At 43.7% G+C, this 7,127-nt stretch overlaps 1 long non-coding RNA gene across 1 annotated transcript; it reads right to left on the reverse strand.

Moving 5' to 3' along the window:
- Positions 1-964: 964 nt before the first annotated feature.
- Positions 965-3,668, reverse strand: LOC147346196 (uncharacterized). Its single transcript, XR_015153339.1, has 3 exons — positions 3,459-3,668; positions 2,931-3,130; positions 965-2,564 (listed from the first exon to the last, which is right to left on the reverse strand). It is a non-coding gene; the product is annotated as an uncharacterized LOC147346196 (long non-coding RNA).
- Positions 3,669-7,127: the final 3,459 nt, after the last annotated feature.

The raw sequence follows: 7,127 nt of genomic DNA on the forward strand, positions 1-7,127 counted from the left end.
GATTTTTCTCTCCTAATGAGAGTCTGGAGCTAGGCAGCTGCTGGTGCTCAATCAAACGCCATGGGTGGGGGGACTGTTCCTTTACCCTTTCTACATGCACCTTCTACTTTCTACCTTTTCATCCCAAGAAGGCCATACACATCCAGACACCACATCTGTATTCAAGGCAGGAAGACAGAAAGAAGAAAGCCTGGTGCTATCACTACCTGTTTTCATCCAGCGGGGAAGAAAATGCTTTTCAGGACCAACCTCTCCCCAGTAAAAACAGACTTCTTAGGATGCACGGATGAGAAGGGAGTCACACGACCTCCCCTAGCTGGAAGGAAGGCTAAGGAAAGGAAAAATTTGTCTCTGTACTTTCTACATGGGAAGGACAGGAATGGCTTTATGCAATTGTTCCATAGCTTAAACGTGACCTGATCATCGGTCAGGAAGAGAGACAGGGAAATGCAAGTGCAAGACAGGAAGGTGCAAATATAAAGATGGCGAGGTCGGGCCAGGTCTGGATCCCAGTTTGTATGGAGAACTGGTGGGAGCACAGATTGGAAAGCCAGCTGGGGCTTGCATTACGGTTGAATTTAAGCATCCACTCTAAAAGCCACCTTCATCTTTTCAGTCACGAACTGTTGCTTCCATGCTCCTGTCAGCCACATTCTCTTGCTTTAACAAGACACGTGTGTTAATTACTTTAATTTAATAAATTTCAGACTTGCCCCCAAGGCTTGGGGATGGATTCGCAGTAGGAAAAAGGGCTCTAGGTTCCTGTATGAAGAGACCCTTTTGTCCTTCATTTAAAATAGATTGTATCACTTAAAATAGATAGCAGAAGAATTCTTCCTGTTCCACTTCCACTTTTTTTTTTGCTTTTTCATTGAGAATGTCCCTTCTATAAAACAAGAGCAAATAGATAGAGGGAAAAAGAATAAAAGACAAAGACAATAGGGTTTGTGTTAGGTGAGAGGATATGAGGTGATTATTTTTATTGCAACATTTTCTTTGAAGTTGGCTTGTATTTTGGTAAAAAGTAAAGTATTTAAGGTCACTGAAAAAGACTATATAGTCGAGTTACCATTATGGTGGCTCTAGCAGAGAAATGTGATTGTCGAACCTTTCCTAGAGGCTGTCACCACAGGCCTGGGGGCACCCTCCCTGGGCTGTACGTGTATGTGGATGCCCTTCCTCCGCTTCCTGCCACCAGGAGAGGCTCTCTGTGGCTTTTGCATTCTTTCACCTCTCCGGATCTATTCTAGAGTCTTGGTGATTTAGAGCTCATGCCCAGGGCACTGCCACGAATTCAGGACTTGGGCCCTCAGGGCCGCTCTGTTTTCATTTCACTGCCAGTTTGTTTTATTGACGCCCGGATGCTCCGGCCTTGACCGCAGGCTCCCAGAGTGGGTACAGCCGCTCCTTCCACGGCAGCTTCTTGGTTTTCAGGTTCTCTTCCTGCTTGTTGAGCTGGCAGCGCATGGCCCATGTTTCTCGGGCTGTAGATGCAGGGACTTGTACTTTTTGTCCTTACAGACTTTCCTGAGGTCCCCTTTCCGAGTCTGGTTAATGACAGTGAGCACACAGGCGATGGATCTGCAAACAACTCAGATCTTGGAAAGTTTGGAAGCCCGGGGCAGCTGGGACAGTGCTACCTTCGAGTCCTCCAGCTGTTCCAGCAGCTCATCCTTGCTGCGAAGGCCTCAAGCATTCTCTTGGCCACGGCTGTATAGCCTGCCTCCGCCGCCTTCTCAGAGGGAAAGCCTTCAGTGTCCCTCTTAGAAGAGGGTTTCCTCTTCCAAGGGTCTCCCCCTTCTCCTCCCCTTCTCTCACCTGCAGAATAACCACAAGTCCAGAGTGTCTCTCACGGGGTCCCCTGTTGAGTTCTTCCCTGGCAACAAGCTGCCTTTTGCTTTCATTGCACCCTGATGTAAAACACTTCCCTTCACCATTTTCCAAAAGAAAGCTAATGGTGTTCAGCTCTCTGTACGCTCAGGACATGGACAGATGCTTTCGGGAGACACCTCAGGACATACAGCCTAGCTCTGGCTGCCTCACTGTACACTTCTCAGGCCCTACACCTTCCAATTCCAGCATTCTTGTCGAGTGACTGTCATTGGTTATGGTGGGCATGCCGCCCCCGAGTGTGTGGCCCAGTCCACCTCTCCAGTGGTTTCTGTGGCTGAGAGCAGAGCCAGTGGGCCTGCTGGCCTTCCGCACCACACACTTCCCCTCAACACCATCACCACGTCTCCCAGGGCAGAAATCACAGTAACTGCTGAAATCTGGTGTCCGGAGACGCTTTCCAATTTTTAGTAAGACTGTTTGATTTGGCATGTACGTGTTTCCTGTACGTCTGTTCTGTGCATTATTGGCCTGTAGTCTTTTCAGAAAGCAGACAAAGCATAAACTTTAATAAGTGAAGCTCAAGGAGGCATGACTTGATCCATTCATTCATTTATCAATTTCTTCTCAAGGAAGCCCCTGTGCTGGGTTAGGGCCTGTGGTAGGTGCCAGGGATACATACAAACAGAAGCCAGTTTCTGCCTTCCAGAGGATTACAAGTCAGGAGTTAATAACTAAGGAGTCAAATGTTGGGGAAAAAATTCAGAATTCGAGATGTGAATAATCAATACACTCTCCTTAGAGTCAAGCTAGCGATTTTCCCCATAGGTTAGGCTTTTTAAAAACAAACGCTACCCCCTCCACCACCCCCTCCCCCTCCAGCCTTCCAACTCTTGCTTTCTTGGTGGATGAAGTGAAGCTGAATAAGTTCTCCCATGTCACTCCACAGAGAAACTTTCTCTAGCTTTCATCCACCGACAGATTAGAACCCTAGTGCTAGCATGGCCAGAACTTCATGATTTGTTTTGAACCCACTTTACAGCCTGTGTCCACCAATGCAGCCTCTGGCACTGGCCACGACGCCAACTCAAACTCTTTACCTTCCTTTAAGCAGAGAGGTGTTCCCACATCATTGTTCACGTCACTTCCTCCACATGGTGGTCTCTCTAGCTTCTCCACTCAAAATTCTACTCACCAGTTCAAGATCAAGCATGATCTGATCTAAGACAGGAAGATGTTTCTGTTTCCCAGGTGGATTCATCATTCCACTCTATGGAATGAACATGGATTTGCATGTTTGCTGGATAAATTTGAGCAAGTTAGTTAATATTCCTATGCCTCAGTCTCCCCATCTGAAAAATGGGATCAATGATAAAACATATTTCAAGTATCATATGATTGATATTAAATGCTATTTAAGGGCTATCATCAAAATTGTCACCATTATCATTAATATGATAGATTTGTCTCACTCGTGAAGAATTAATCCTGGATGTCCTTAGATTGTTGTGATTTCTCCCCTTGTTCCTCCTGCGTTATTTCATGAGATCTGATTTTGTTTTTTTATTGCTGATCTAAAAGATTAACACAAATTTAATGACTTAAACAACACAAATTTATTATCTTACAGTTGTGCATGTCAGAAGTCCAACACAGACCAAAATCAAGGTGCTGGCAGAGCTGTATTTCTTTCTGTAGGCTCGAAGGGGGAATTTGTTTTCTTGTTTTTTCCAGCTTCTGAACACGGCCATCTGTGTTCTTTGGCTTATGGATCTTTTTTCCAGCTTCAAAGCCAGTAACACTACTACCAGCCCAACCATCCTCCTGTGGTCACACCTATGACCACAGCCAGGAAAGGGGCTCCAGTTTTGAGGAGCTGTGTGATTAGATTATGCTCTCCCAAGTCAGCTAATCCAGAAAGCTTCCCATCTCAGGGCCCTTAACCTAATCACATTTGCAACACCCCTTTATCCAATGTGGCATATTCACAGGTTATGGGGATTAGGATGTGGTTGTCTTTGGGGACCATTATTTGGCTTGCCACAGGAGCCTTGAGGATAGATCTTCTCTTTTCCTCCCAGCTACTCCTTATGGAGCCTGGCATATGAAAAGCTTTTAAGAAATGTAGCTGAACTGAATCCAATCCTCACAGAGTGTCAGGGCAGGGAGACTCAAAGAGAGTTTTGAAGAGTCTGTTGTTTTCCAGAAAATATTTTCCTAATATCATTTGTACAAATTATTGGAATGAATGGTGATGTGTTAATACCTCAGGCAGGGGAAAAAAAAAAAACACACCTTTTCTGAGCTCAGTTTGCAATTATGTTAAATATTTAATAACAACAACAAAGCTAAATGTATTAGCAGGAGTCCCAAAGCCCAGTGTCTCACAGTCCCTATGCAGCCTGTGGGAACACCATGGGGTAAAATGGCGTTACTATCCAAGCTTTACAGACCAATGTACAGAGAATTTCATCTTCCATGGTCACAGGATAACCAAGTAATAAAATCTTGGCATCCTGATGATCAAGTTCAGGCTTTTTCGGGCGGTGACCCTAAAATTCCTTTCTTATCTCCCAGCCAGGATACTCTCATTTTTCCTTTCTCATCACTTAAAATATGTCCAAAATATTGTCTTCATACTGTCTTTTGTGTTTTCTTTTAGAATGGCCATCAGGCAAATGGCATAAGCGAAAGGCAAGAGCAGGAGCAGTGCAGGCAAGTGGGGGGTCTGTTTCGAGGGGTGTTGATACATACCTCAGTTACACAGTGTGATAGGTACACGTGAGGAATCAGGCCATTCGTTCAGTAAGTAGCTACTGAGCATCTGTGAGTACTGTGGACATCCCAGTGACTATCTAGGGCACAGCCCCTACCCTTGTGGAGTGTTTACAGTGTGGTAGTGAAAACAATCTTTCAAATAAGCAACTATATGTGTCAAGAGTATTACCAAAGAGCAAATATAAACGGCTCTGGGAAGAGACAACAGACAAAGCTGGAAGCCTTTCACATAACACCTTGAGAACTAGGCTAAAGGATTTCAACTAAGAGCCCATTGCAATAGTAAAAACACAAAATGACAAGAGCTTGAAGCAGGGTTGACTCTGGGAGCAGAAAAGGATCAACTAGGCCATGATACTAACACATCTCAACCCATTGTTCTAATTCTTTGGCATTCCAGTGACTATTTGGAAATGGGAAAGAACTAACCAAGCTTCGTTCCAGCTTTGAAGGTCCATTTATCAAACCAGGGTACACCTGGCTGACATCATAGACAATCTCCTTGTGACCCAACTCAAGAAACTATAAATACATTGTGGGTTGTTACTTTAAAAAATCTGCTACATATTTGGCCTAATTGATTTAGTCACCAGGGGCTTTAAAGAGCAGCCAGCTGTCTCTAGGCTGGGTGTCACGGGAGTGCTATTAAGCAAGTGTGTGCCCCTTCAGAGGCACACCCTACAAACCACAAAGGATAATATGATTAAAATATCATCAAGCTCTATGGACCGGGCTATTGGAGATGTGTCAGTTCAGAAAGAGATCTGTGAAAAGAGAGGTTATAGATTGACTTCTTACACCCCTATTTTTCTCCAACGTAAATGCTTACAAGAGATTTTTCCTATTCAAAATGTGTTCTTTTAGGGCAAATATTTTCTTCTTGCAATTGTCTTTGAAATTACAAGAAATAATGGGTTTTCTAAGATCCTGTCTACTTTCTAACAACTTTCCAGCACTAACAGTGATTTGACAATGGAACCTGCATGTTGGAATGGCAGGGAGGGTCTGTCCCTGAAGGGACTCACACAGACCCTGAATGACCATCTTTCTGCTACGTCGTAGAAGTGGTTCCTGTACTGCTTAGGAGATTCTACAACCTGACTTCTCAAGACCAGCTTTCTCCTAATCTAAACTCACTGGCTAACAGAAAGTTATTATTGAAAGACTGTCTTGTTCATAATGAAATGGGCCCCACAAACTAAGCTTGTGTTGTGCAGGTGGTGTGATTCTTTGACCCTGATGAATGACCCTTGTTCTCCTGCTGTTGACGAAGATTCAACATGGGCATCAAAGCGCCCGAGAGCATCAGAAGAACCCAGACTCAAAACTCCCGAAGTTCATGGTCTTGTTTAGGATCCCTCCTGTGTGTCGTGAAAATGTTGATGAAGAAAGAACCATCTATGCGACTCTGAAAAGAAAAAGAGCCTTAGGCCGTGATGGGGTCATATTTTTGGCATGACTCAAATTCATGATTTCCTTTGGCTTGCTGGGTTGACTTTTGTCAGTGCCTTTCAGACTTATTTCCTCCTGAGGTTGTTTTTATATTTCTGGGTTGTCTCCCGGGTGCTTTTCGCTTTCCACCCCACTCACTACCCCCACCCAAGATATTTGCCCGTAGTCATGGTGCCTTCAAGTAGAAAGTGAAATTATTTATTTCCACACTGGCCTTTGCTTTTTTGGAGCAAGGGGTGATTTTAGGTGATTACCTAACAGAAAAGGGAGAAGTTAGCTCATTAGAAGAACGTAGACCTAGTATTAGACGAAGAGAAGCCACCTCAGCTACTCATTTTCTGGACTGCTTGTGGTCGTCCAGGCTTTATCAGAGGTAATGTCTTCATTGTAGACCTCCAGTCAGAGTCAGTTATTCTCCCTGTTTGAAAAATTAGGAAAAATTAAATGCCAATTACTAAATTCCTTCATCTGCCTAACATTGTCAGGTTATTCAAGAAGCTCAATGGAAATATACATGCAACTTGGGGCTGAGGGTCTGGGCCACGGTCACTAAAGATTGCTGCATCTCCAGAGGGCTCCTGTCAGACTTTTTAGGTAGGGCGGCATCCCTGCCATGTAAGATGTGAGCACGTTTTGGAAGATTACCATTTATCTATGATTGTATATAATCTTAGAGTGTTCAAACACTCTGTTTCAGTGGGTTTGCATATTGGGCATCTTTAAGTCATCTTCTGAGTCTTGCTCATACAAGACATTCTATGACTAAAAAGAAAAATTGGAAAACTACTGATTTTAGTTGAATTCTCTCATTTCACATTTAGGAAACTGAATCTCAGAGTGGTTAAGTGGCTTCTAAAATATACAGAGTTTTGGAGGAAAAGCTAAGGAAACAACAATTATTTAAGTGGGAGATGGATATTATAAATTAGAAACATTGTCCCTGTGATTATTTTTATCTGTCATTACATTCTTTTGGCTTCCCCTCTGTGTTTGCACCACAAATCAAGTATGCTCTGTCCCCAAACTTCCTTGGGTAACCAGTTTTTATTCTCTACTTGCCTAGAAGT

Source organism: Bos grunniens, chromosome 24, assembly GCF_055505025.1.
Source record: "Bos grunniens cultivar Pamir isolate PY7600 chromosome 24, Bosgru_T2T1.0, whole genome shotgun sequence".
Taxonomy (NCBI): Eukaryota; Metazoa; Chordata; class Mammalia; order Artiodactyla; family Bovidae; genus Bos; species Bos grunniens.